This window comes from Bombina bombina, chromosome 10 (assembly GCF_027579735.1).
Source record: "Bombina bombina isolate aBomBom1 chromosome 10, aBomBom1.pri, whole genome shotgun sequence".
Taxonomy (NCBI): Eukaryota; Metazoa; Chordata; class Amphibia; order Anura; family Bombinatoridae; genus Bombina; species Bombina bombina.
Window position 1 is genome coordinate 181,429,799 of NC_069508.1, and position 13,296 is coordinate 181,443,094.

At 35.7% G+C, this 13,296-nt stretch overlaps 1 protein-coding gene across 5 annotated transcripts in view; it reads left to right on the plus strand.

Annotated features, from left to right (window-relative positions):
• The window catches only part of HPDL (4-hydroxyphenylpyruvate dioxygenase like), a 155,479-nt gene that overhangs the window by 86,289 nt on the left and 55,894 nt on the right, over positions 1 to 13,296 (plus strand). The window contains exon 1 of one of the 5 annotated variants that reach the window (XM_053693564.1): positions 956 to 975. The exons of 3 other annotated variants lie outside the window; for them this stretch is intronic. The gene's annotated coding sequence lies outside the window, so the exon portion shown is untranslated. Of the gene's footprint in view, positions 1 to 955; positions 976 to 3,659; positions 3,687 to 13,296 lie in introns of those variants that run through there. One more of the 5 variants, XM_053693565.1, reaches the window with a different exon arrangement.

Here is a 13,296-nt window from a genome sequence, read left to right on the forward strand (position 1 = left end):
TAAAAGGACAGATTTGGACCCTTTTTAAGGGTACAATATGGTTTCATAGCACTGAGGTCCAATCTATTCACCAAAGGTACATATTTGCCTTGGAAAGGTACAATCTGCAAGGGTACCAATTTGTGCCCATGTTAAAGGGTACAGCGGCTGACCTAGTGACAAGCTGTTGTACCCCTAAAAGTAAAATTTTTGCACATTTTTGTCTGACAGTGTAGATTTACACTGTTTAAAGACAACCAGTATAGATAAATCTGTTGGTTCATATTTAAATAATGTGCATTATGTAGTAGCATTGGTGTATACTTGTGTTAAGTGCCCAACAGTGAACGCTCTTTATTTGTATAGTTTTTTACCACAATCTGACAATTTATCTTAACAAATGCATTTGATTGGCCAATAAGGACGGGCCTTTATGTAACTCAAGAAGCTATATGCTGTACACAATTTTATATGTTATATCTTTGGTACACCCTTACATAACTTAGGGGCATTCACACATCTGTAAAATTTAATATATTTGATACACCATATCAGATTTGAGCAATATAATAGATTTACACTGTTTGAAGACAACCAGTATAGATATATCTATTAGTTCAGATTTAAATAATGTGCATTATGTTTAAGCATTGGTGTATACTTGTGTTAAGTGCACAATAGTGAGCTGCTCTTTGTTTGAATGGAAAGGCCGGCTTAACCTATTATGTCTAAAACCTTAGACCTCATTGAGTGTAATAACATAGTCTGTTTGAGTTATGCATTCGCCCCCAATAACAGCAGAGTAATACTTGCTAAGCTTTAGCAATTATTCTTCTGTTACACGGACATAACAGACATAATACACATTATGGGTCGTTTGGCCGGATCTTTTACACAGTCTGACACACAGCACCTAGTCAAATGATGTAAGCAGGTAGGCGTGTCAGTGATGTTATACAAGATTGGCTCATTTCCGCTCTGTAACTCAGCTTCACAGTAAGTAATTTTTTTTTGTTCCTATTATCGTTACATAGCCTGCCATTGTTATTACTACAATTACAGTTACTTTAGGCACATCATGTTTACAATATTGACAGTATAAGTAAGTACTGCTTATATGTGTGATTTGGCTACAGGGAACTGGGATTGTTTTGTTACAGCTGATGGTTTGAGGCATTTGATATATTATATCCTCTCAGTCATTCACTTTGTAACGATCAGTTGTGCTTGCTTTTGAACACTAACGCTCTCCCATATATGTTGAAGCTCAATTCTTTCTGTTTCTATAAAGTACTGCTCGTTAGTCAAGGTGTATTAATTAACCTCATGCCGCAACACTTATCTGCAACACAGCAGCAATGATCCTCCAGCTGATAGCGCTCTGTAACATCCAAAACCGATCCTTCTTGGATCCACACGGCCACCGTAGATATCATCACAAGCCGGATATGAGCTTAAAGATGGCGGACACTGCAGCTACCTAGGTAGCCCCCCGTGATAGGACTCATATAATGAGTCCCTCAGGGGGTTTGGAAATAATTATTCAGGTGCAGTTTGAGCTAAAACTGAACATTTTTAAAACTGTAATATATTTGAGCAAACATTTTATTAATGACGATCTTCTATTTCAAATGAACTTTTCTTTAAGGTTTCACATACCTTTAATAACTTGTTTGTTAAAGGGACATAATACTCATATGCTAAATCACTTGAAACTGATGCAGTATAACTGTAAAAAGCTGACAGGAAAATATCACCTGAGCATCTCTATGTAAAAAAGGAAGATATTTTACCTCACAATCTCCTCAGCTCAGCAGAGTAAGTTCTGTGTAAAAAGTTATACTCAACTGCTCCCAGTTGCAGGTAAAAAAATTAAAAAAATGAAGAAATGAACAGCAGCCAATCAGCATCAGCAGTGCTGAGGTCATGAACTCTTACTGTGATCTCATGAGATTTGACTTAACTCTCATGAGATTTCATAGTAAGCTTCCTTTACCTGATTGGTGAAATCCTTTACAATGGGAGGTGGCTACTGAGGATTTTTTGAGGTAAAATATCTTTCTTTTTTACATAGAGATGTTCAGGTGATATTTTCTAGTCAGCTTTTTACAGCTATACTGCATCACTTTCAAGTGTTTAAACATTTGAGTATTATGGCCCTTTAAGATTGTTTTCAAACTCCCCCAACCACTTGTTATTTGCTGGTGCAATTCTAGACTTGTTACTGGAGTAGACCCTGTTTTTTATATAGCAAACTTGCACTGTCTTGGTTTATTCCCTCTGCTAAGGCTAATTAGGAAGAAATATACAGCTGGGTTAGGGTTGTGAAGTCTGAAGTGTGCACTTCAAATTGTCAGAATTGTAAAACAAGAAGTGGTATTAACAATTATCTCTGGGCCGCTAAACTATCATCAGCTCCCCTTAAAGGGACAGTCTAGGCCAAAATGAACTTTCATGATTCAGATAGAGCATTTAATTTTAAACAATTTTCCAATTTACTTTTATCACCAATTTTGCTTTGTTCTCTTGGTATTCTTAGTTGAAAGCTTAACCTAGGAGGTTCATATGCTAATTTCTTAGACCTTGAAGCCCACCTCTTTCAGATTGCATTTTAACAGTTTTTCACCACTAGAGGGTGTTAGTTCACGTATTTCATATAGATAACACTGTGCTCGTAAAGTTATCTGGGAGCAGGCACTAATTGGCTAGACTGCAAGTCTGTCAAAAGAACTGAAAAAAGGGGCAGTTTGCAGAAGCTTAGATACAAGATAATCACAGAGGTTAAAAGTATATGATTATAACTGTGTTAGTTATGCAAAACTGGGGAATGGGTAATAAAGGGATTATCTATCTTTTAAAAAAGATTCTGGTGTAGACTGTCCCTTTAACATAAATTAGACAAAAAGTTATATAATTTGATAGATATTAGTTTGATCAGATATCATCAGTTAGTTATTTTGTTGATATTAGGTATTAAACTAGAGGCTAGTTCCCCCCACTTAAAAACATCAGACAAAAAAATCATTCAGGCTAATATACCTTTGTTAGATTAGGTATGATTTATTATGTTAGATATACTATGCAATTTGTTGTTAAAGGGGGGCTGATGACAGGTTAGACCCCCCCCCCCTCACCAAATTATTGTTAATACCACTTTTTGTAATGAATAGGGGGGAGGGATTACCCAGCTGACGTTTCACTAAGGTATCTCCAGCATCACAAGTCCCTATGTTATTCAGTGAAGCTGATTCACTAAAGCTCTTCCATTTCACTGTTTGTAACTGGATATAATGACATAGCAGCCAGACAGGACTTCCATCCGTCTGGTTGTGAAAGGAGGTGAATTTTACTTCCTCTACAGAGTATTAAACAGAACTTTTACAACTCAATAGCATTAGAGTAAGAATGGGAAAACCTATTTCACAGCTGGGTAGGGGGAGAGACAGCCTGGTGTTATGCCCATCACGCTCACATATACAAACATACATCTCATTATATTGAGAAACAATGCAGACTGAGGTACATAATATAGAGTCATGTTAATTTACAGAGATATAGTGTTGTTTGTCATATATTATGTAAAAAAACAAACACCCCTCTGTTAACTCAATGGTTTATTCCAACTGCAAGGCAGTGCTGGGAAGTAGCTGGGGTTAAAATGACATTGATATGAATGAAGTTCTGCACGTGGGAGGTGACTTTGAAAGGTAGTAGAAAAAGTGGTTTGTAACGTAAAATAACATTTTCCCCTCTGTGTACTCTGTGATTCTAGGTTGCCAAATAAGTCCTGTGTTTACTGTAATATTTTAATGTTGTGTCATTTGCTTTGTGATCTAGTCCTGTCAATTTTTGCAATAACTTATAAATTTATAACTTGACAAACAACATCACTTCAGCCTTTTCCAAATTCTATTGTCTGTTTATTTTAAAGGGACAGTCTACCCCACAATGCTTATTGTCTAAAAAGATAGGTAATCCCTTTTATTACTCATTCCCCATTTTTGCATAACCAAGACGGTTTTTACCTCTGTGATTACTTTTTACTTTTTACTTACTTTTTACTTTTTACCTCTGTGATTACCTTGTATCTAAATGTAGCTACCCAGGTGCTGAACCGAAGATGGGCCGGCTCGTAAGTTTACATTCCTGCTTTTTCAAATAAAGATACCAAGAGAATTAAGAAAAATTCGGCAAAATTACAAGTTGTGCTGTACGGCTATACTGCTGAAAAATTGGCCATTGCGTGCGGAGTATGCAGGTCTCCCGTATTACAAGTCACGGCGGTACAGCTATACCGCTAGCATTTTAGCCTTTACGCAACTCTCTATTCCGCACTCAAAAAATGACTTGAGTGCGGGATTTTCATTGCGCCTGTATTACAGGTTGTGCGGCTATAACGCTAGCATTATAGTCTATACCGCCGCAATCCATTCCGCTATCTGAAACCAGTAGTTATGGATTTTGCGAAACAAAAATGTTTCACAAAACTCATAAATAAAATGTTACAAAGTACACTAACACCCATAAACTACCTATTAACCCCTAAACTGCCATCCACCTGCATCGCAAATATTATTTATTTAATAAACCTATTAACCCCTAAACAGCCGCCCACATAGCCAACACTAAATAAACCTATTAAACTCTAAACTGCCGCCCCCCCACATCAACACTAAATAAATCTATTAACCCCTACACTGCCGGCCCCCACATTGCTACTAATAAATACATTTATTAACCCCTAAACTGCCAGCCCCCCACATTGCAAAACAGTAAATTAAACTATTAAGCCATAAACCTAAAACCCCCTAAATTTAAATTAAAATGACAATATAACTATCTTAAAATAAATAAAAACGTACCTGTGAAATAAAAAAAACTAAGATTGAACTATAAATTAACCTAACATTACTATTTAAAAAATAAATAAATGAAAAATAAAAAACCTAAGTTTCAAAATTAAAAAATCCTAACACTACAAAAAAAAATCTAACATTACCAAAACTAACAAACACTAAAATTACGAAAAATAAAAAAACACTAAGATTACAAAAAATAATAAAGGAAATTATAAAAACAAAAAAGCCCCCCAAAATCAAAACACCCCCTAATCTATCAATAAAATACCAATAGCCCTTAAAAGGGTTTTTTTGTAGGGCATTGCTCTATGTTACACAGCTCTTTTACCTATAAAAACATAATTTATGTAAGAACTTACCTGATAAATTAATTTCTTTCATAGTGGCAAGAGTCCATGAGATAGTGACATATGGGATATACATTCCTACCAGGAGGGGGCAAAGTTTCCCAAACCCCAAATGCCTATAAGTACACCTTCCACCTCACTCATACCTTAGTTTAACGGATAGTCAAGAAGTGAGGTGTATAAAAAGTAGTAAAAAGCATACAAAAAGAGGAACTGGAAAAAAATAATGTGCTTTATACAAAAACATCATAACCACAAAAAATAGGGTGGGTCTCATGGACTCTTGCCACTATAAAAGAAATTAATTTATCAGGTATGTGCTTACATAAATTATCTTTTCTTTCATGCAAGTGGCAAGAGTCCATGAACTAGTGACATATGGGATATAATACCCAAGATGTGGTAAAATTAAAAAAAGGGATAAAATAAAAACAGCTATTTCCGCTGAGAAATTAAATCCCAAACAATAATTACGTTTTCTTAAAAATGTAAAAAAAACTTAAATCAAAGGCATTAGAATCAAGCTGAGACAACTGCCTGAAAAACCTTTCTACCAAAGGCTACTTCCAAAGTAGCAAACACATAAAAAAGGTAAAATGAGAAAAAGTATGCAAAGTAGACCAAGTTGCTGCTTTGCAAATTTGATCAACTTGAAGCTTCATTCTTGAGAGCCCAAGCAATGGCAACTGATCTAGTAGAATGAACTGTAATTATCTAAGCTTTGTGAATCAAAAGTCTGAACCAAAAAACAAGAGAATTAACAGAGGCTTTCTGACTTTTCCTGGAGACAAAAAATAACAAATAGACTTGCAGTCTTTCTGAAATCTTAAGTAGTCTCAACATAATATTTCAAAGATCACATCCAAAGAATGTAAAGACCCTTCAAGAGTATTCTTAAAATTAGGACACAAAGAAGGAACAACAATTTCCTTATTGATATTGTTAGAATTCATAACTTTAGGTAAAAATTTAAATGAAACTGTTTTATCTTGATGGAAAATCAGATAAAGAGACTCACAAAAGAGAGCAGACAATACAGAAAGTGTTCAAGCAGAAGAGATAGCCAAAAGAAATAACACTTTCCAAGAAAGTAATTTAATGTCCAGAGAATACATAGACTCAAAAGGAGGAGCCTGAAAAATCTTCAAAACCAAAATTGAGACTCCAAGGAGGAGAAATAGATTTAAAAACAGGTTTAATATGAATCAAAGCCTGAACAAAACAGTAAATATCAGTAAGATTAGCAATCTTTCTATGAAATAAAACAGAAAGAGCAGAAATGTGTCCTTTCAAAGTATTTGCAGACAAAACGTTAATCCAAACCATCCTGAAGAAACTGTAAAATCCTAGGAATTCTAAAAGAATGCCAAGAATAATCATGAGTTGAACATCATGAAATATAGGTTTTCCAAACCCAAAAATAAATTCTCCTAGAAACAGATGTACGAGCCTGTATTATAGTGCTAATAACTGAGTCAGAGAAACATCTATGACTAAACACTTAAACGTTTAATTTCCATGCCTTCAAATTTAGAAATTTATGATCCTGATAGAAAAAAACGGCCCCTGAAACAGAAGGTCTGGCCTTAAAGGAAGTGGCCAAGGCTGGCAACTGGACATCCTAACAAGGTCCGCATACCAAAACCTTAGAGACCAAGCTGGAACTATCAGAAACACATACAAATTGTTCCATTATGATCTTGAAGATCACCCTTGAACAAAGAACCAGAGGCAGAAAAAAAGTAAGCAGGTTGGTAAAAACCAAAGAACTGCTAGAGCATCCACTATCTCCGCCTGAGGATCCTTGGACCTGGAAAGGTATCTGGAAAGCTTCTTGCTTAGACGAGAGACCATCAGATCTATTTCTGGAAAACTTCACATCTGTACAAGATGGAAAAAAACACATCTGGATGGAGAGCACTCCCCCAGATATAAAGTCTGACGGCTGTGATAATCCCCTTCCCAATTGTCTACACCTGGGATATGAATCGCAGACATTAGACAAGATTTGGATTCCGTCCAAGAAAGTATCCGAGATACTTCCTCCATAACTGAAGGACTGCGAGTCCCTCCTTGATGATTGACATATGCCACTGTTGTGATATTGTCTATTTAACAAAAAAATGTAAAAGTTGTCTCTTCAATAGAGGCCACGCTTGAAGAGCCCTGAAAATAGCATAGAGTTCTAAAATATTGATTGGTAACCTCGCCTCCTGAGGTTTCCAAACCTCTAGTGCTGTCAGAGACTCTCAGACAGCTCCCCCACCTGAAAAACTTACATCTGTAGAGAATACAGTCCTGGTAGGATGAACAAATGAGGCCCCCTGAGACACATAGACACTAAAATTTATCTGGAAACCTAAAAAGGTGACCCTTGTCTAAGGAATCAAGAAATTGATCCTCCAACCATATCTTGAGGAAACCACACTAGTTGTTTCAAGTGAGATTCTGCTGAAGGAAAAGATTAAAGTTAGTACCAAAATATCATCCAAATAAGGAAACACCGCAATACCCTGCTCTCTGATTACAGATAGAAGGGCACCAAGAATCTTTGAAAAATAATCTCTGAGCTGCCGCTAGCCCAAAAGGACGAGCAACAAATTGGTAATGCTTATCTAGAAAAGAGAATCTCAGAAAACAATAGTGGTCTGAATGAATTGAAATGTGAAAAAAAGCACCCTGTAAGTTTATTGTAGACATAAAGTAACCTTGCTAAACAGAAAGGCAGAATAGTCCCTATAGTCACCATCTTGAAAGCTGGGACTCTACAAAACGATTTAAAAATTTCACATCCAGAATTGGTCTGAATGAATTTTTTCTTTGGGACAATGAACAGATTTGAATAGAAACCCTCCTGCAGAGGAACTGGAACCATCACCCCTGAAAAACCTGAGCTTTCACAGGGTTTGTTATAACATGGGAAAGAATCTTTCCATGGGAGGTTTTAATTCTGAAACCTATTTAATACCTCTGAGAAAACAATATTCTGAATCCACTGATTTGAACAGAAACTGTCCAAATGTGTTGAAATAAATTCAATCTGCCCCCCCCCCTAGAACTGGTTAAAAGGCCACACCTTCATGCAGTCTAAGGGGCTAAAAATTAGTTTTATTATAAAGCTTGGAATTATTCAGATTCGAAAAAAATCTCAAATCAGAAGAGGCCTTAGGGGAATGAAAAAGCAATTGGGAGCTTAAAAATTACACTTAGATTTCTTATCTTGGGGCAGAAAAGACGCCCTTTCCCCACGTAATAGAGGAGATTATAAAATCCAATAGAAAACCTAAAAAATTACTATCCTAAAAAAATTTCAGCTACATTGCAAGTTTGTGCGTTCGTCTTTTAACGTTGAAAATATGGTATTTTCACTGTTAAAACAGCACCGCAGCCATTACAAGTCTTGTCGGTATAGGCGTACTGCAAGCCTTTTAGCCTGTAATGCAACGTCAGTACCGCACTCGTAAAAATTACGTTTTTTCATGGGATTCCCATAGCGCTGCCATTACGAGTTTTGCGTTCTGGCTAAAAAAACAGCGTTACAGCCTAAAACTACAAGATCCATACCGACATCTAAAAGCGGTAGTTATGAGTTTTACGCTACAAACCTGTAACATAAAACTCATAACTGAACTGTCACAAAGTACACTAAACACCTATAAACTACCTATTAACCCCTAAACCGAGGACCTCCCGCATTGCAAATACTATATTAGCTTTATTAACCCCTAATGTGCCGCTCCTGATATCGCTGCAACTTCTAAAAAAATATTAACCCCTATTCCGCCGCTCCCTGACATTGTCACCACTATAATAAACTTATTAACCCCTAAGCCGCCGCCCTCTCGCATCGCAAACACTATTTAAATATTATTAACCCCTTATCTGCCATCCGCCCACATCGCCCCCACTAAAGTTATTAACCCCTAATTCCGCCGCCACTAAAATAAACCTATTAACCCCTAAACCGAAAGCCCCCCACATCACAAAGGGCCATTGGTAGTTTATTTTCGTTTAGTTTATTCTAGATTAGGTTTTTTATTTTGGAGTGTTTTGTTTAATGGGTATTAGAATAGGAATATTTTTTTATTATTTTTGATAATTTGTTTGTTATTTTGTGCAATGTATTTTTTTAGGGGGTGTTTGTTTTTTTTGGAAGCAAAAGAGCTGTTTAACTTAGGGCAATGCCCTACAAAAGGCGCTTTTGAGGGCCCTTGGTAGTTTGGGGGGTGGGGGTTTGTATACTGTTAGAGGGTGTTTGTTTTTTTGTAGCAAAAGAGCTGTTTAACTTAGGGCAATGCCCTACAAAAGGCCATTTTAAGGGCCCTTGGTAGTTTATTCTAGATTAAGCTGTTTTTTTTATTTTAAAGGGCATTCAAATAGGAATAATTTTAATTTTTTTTGGATAATTTCGTTTGTTTTTTTGTTTTGTAATGGTAGGTTTTTTATTTTTTGTAATGGTAGTTTTTTATTTTTTGTGATTTTAGTGGTTTTTATTTTTTGTAATGTTAGGTTTTATTGTAAGGCAGCTTAGGTTTTATTTCACAAGTAAGTTTGTATTTATTTTAACTAGGTAGTTAGTAAATAGTTAATAACTATTTACTAACTAGTCTACCTAGTTAAAATAAATACAAACTTACCTGTGGAATAAAAATAAAACATAAGCTAGATACAAAATAACTATTAGTTATATTGTAGCTAGCTTAGGTTTTATTTCACAGGTAAGTATGTATTTAGTTTTAAATAGATATTATTTAGTTAATAATTGTAAATTTAATCTAGATCTATTTTAATTATGTTAAAATTAGTATGTGTTAGGGTTAGGTTTAGGGTTAGGTGTAGGGGTTAATAGTTTAATTTAGGTTGTTGCGATGTGGGGGGCTGGTGGTTTAGGGGTTAATAGGTTTATTTATTGGTAGTGATGTAGGAGGCCAGAGGTTTAGGGGTTAATAACTTTATTTAGTTGCGGCGATGTCGGGGAGCGGCGAAATAGGGGTTAATAACTTTAATATAGTGTGGGCGATGTTGGGGTGCGGCGGAATAGGAGTTAATAACTTTAGTATAGTGGCGGCCATATCGGGAGCGGCAGATTAGGGGTTGATAACTTTATTTAGGTGGCGGCCATATCGGGAGCAGCAGATTAGGGGTTAATAACTTTATGTGTCGGCGATGACGAGGGCGACAGATTAGGGGTGTTAAGATGTAGGGTTTATGTTAGGGTGTTATGTTTAAACATAACTTTTCTTTTCCCCATAGACTTCAATAGGGCTGCGTTACGAAGCTTTTCTTTCCGCGATCACAGGTGTTAGGTTTTTTCCTAACCCGCTCTCCCCATTGATGTCTATGGGGGAAGCGTGCACGAGCACGTCAAAACACCGCTTGTTTTGTGTGCGGTATGGAGCTTAAAAACCCCATATCGCACGCACAAGCCGGGTTTTGAAAAACTTGTAATGGATGCGCTATAGAGGATTAAATAACGCCACTTTTCTTGCGTTCAGAAGAAAAGAGGACAGGAGCGCAAGGGACTGATCTGAGTGTAGTATAATTTAAACTTTAATGAAAAATAATTACAAGAAACACACTCACACTTTTCACCCTCAAACAAATGAGCTATGTATAAGGCACAGAAGCAAATGGACCAATAGTCAGGTTCACCACGAACCCCCTCCGGTGTAATGGATTTCCCCTTCAGTCACCATATATACGGACTGCGGCTCTCCGTCAAGCTGTATATTATTCCCAAAGGTCCGTGGTCTCCAGTCAAAGTGTCACAGTCAAAACCGTGTTTGCAATGTCCCAGAGTCTCTTTAAATGTTAATGTGTCCAAGAGTCTCTTAGCAAAATCACATAAAAAACTTAAAACGCCAGAATCACTCAGATTACCACTGAACACTCACAAGCCGGCTAGAGTGTTTGTGGATCTGACTCCTCACAGCGTGTGTAGATGTGGGCGTTCGGTAATTTTCCTATAGCGCTCAAAAATCGTAATCTAGCCGTAAAATAGTAATCTAAATATAAACACCATATCAGAGATTTATAACACTTAACACTTTTCTAGTAAAAATGGCTAAAAACAAACATTTAATATCAATTAAAATTACATAAAATATATCATCATATATGAAATGATTAGCATGTTGATGTAAAAGAACAATGCTTAGACAAATCAAGATCTGATAACTAAACTGTCCAACCAAAAAGTTGAAACAGCAGCAACATTAGCCATAGAAATGGCAGGTTAAAAAATATAGCCAATATGTACATATGCTTCTCTAAGATAGGAAACAAACTTCCTATCTAAAGGATCCTTAAAAGAAGAAATATCTTCCATAGGATAGAAGTACGTTCGGCAAGAGAAGAAATAGCCCCACCTTAGGGACTTTTACCCCAAAACACTAAATTAGTCATAGGTAAAGGATATAGCTTTTTAAACCTAGAAGAAGTAAGAAGAAAGGTAAAAAGAAGCACTAAGTTTAGATTCCTTACTAAACATATGATAGATAGCATCTGGAATAAGAAAAACTTTAAGAGTTACCTCAGAAACTTAAAAAAACAGAATTCAAACATTTGCTATTCTTTTTTTTTATTTTATTTATTATTTCTTTATTGAAATTTTCAAGAAATACAATATGCAGACATCAATGGGTTACAATAGTACAAATGAACAAAAGTCATTTCTATTACTCTATTCTGTATTCTCTTACAACTATATCTGCGATAACTTGTTTAGTTATTGACAAACCCAATATTAGATATTCTGAAAAGTTCTTCTTTACATATGCACTTCCCTTGATGCATGTCAATGTATTGATCAAGAATATTTTGCTAAACATAAAATAAATCATCATTAACATCACTAACCAAAACAACAACTTGCAGACTTTAAATCATTTCTGTTCGTTTACAGGTGAAGATAAAACATCCTGTTAACCTGTTTGTTAGCTTCAATCTATGATTCTTATTTATGATTTAAGAAATATTCATGGGTAGCTACCTCGCTATTTTTTTTTTTAATTAAATACCTGCATAAGATTCCCAGTAGAACATCATATCTTGAAACATTGCCAATCTATTTGTCTTAAGATAAAAGTATCTCTCTAGCATCAGGGCTCCCCTAACTTTTTCTTTCCATGAATCAACTGTGGGAACCGTATCCGATCTCCACAAAGAGGCTACGAGCTGTTTTGCTGAATTCAGCATGATGTGTATAACATTCCTTCTAATAACACACTGTACGCCTCTCAGCTTATTGAAAAGGCAGACCAATGGGTCATAAGAAATATTACAGGACACTGCAATGTTTATTTCTTCGATTATTTTTTCCCAGAAAGTTTTTATATTCTCACACGACCACCATATGTGGCCCATATTACCCGCTTCCTGTCAAACATTTGCTATTCTTGTTATCCAGAGGACTAGATTCCTCAATACTCAAAGTAAACAATACTTCCTTAATAAAGAATGAATACATTCAATAGACAGGTTGATTTATCAAAATCAGTCTCTGAAATAGGATCCTCTGAATCAGAGAAAACCACATCAGCAGAAATACTACAGTATGCTGTCGATCAATACAAACTTCATAGGTTTATGAGAAGTTAGGAGAGATTGTTTACGTTAATTTGAAGGCAGAATAGCAGTCATAGCCCTCTCTATGTCATTTGCAATATAATCCTTTATATCAATAGTAATATCATGTACATTAGACTGTTAAGGTTTAACAGTAGATGTATTTGTACTATAGAAACATTATCAGCATGAATAATAAAACATAACAAGTGCCACATATTTGAGCTGAAGAAATAAAATCAGCTAAATAAACAATATACACACTTAGCTTTTTTGGTAGAAATTGTGTACAGGCAGCATAGTTTCTACAGTAACACCAGAGGCAGAATCAGTTTGAGACATCTTGCAAAATGTAATAAAAAAATAACATTTAAACAAAATATCAAATTTCCTCAAAATAGCAGTTTCAGGAATGGAAAAAGATGCTTATGCTAAAATGCCTAAATGAAAATAAAATCAAAAGGCAAACATCATAGCCCTCTGTAAACAAATGAGAGCAGAGAGCAAAAGAGGGAGAGACTTAATATAACAATTTTTTGGCGCCA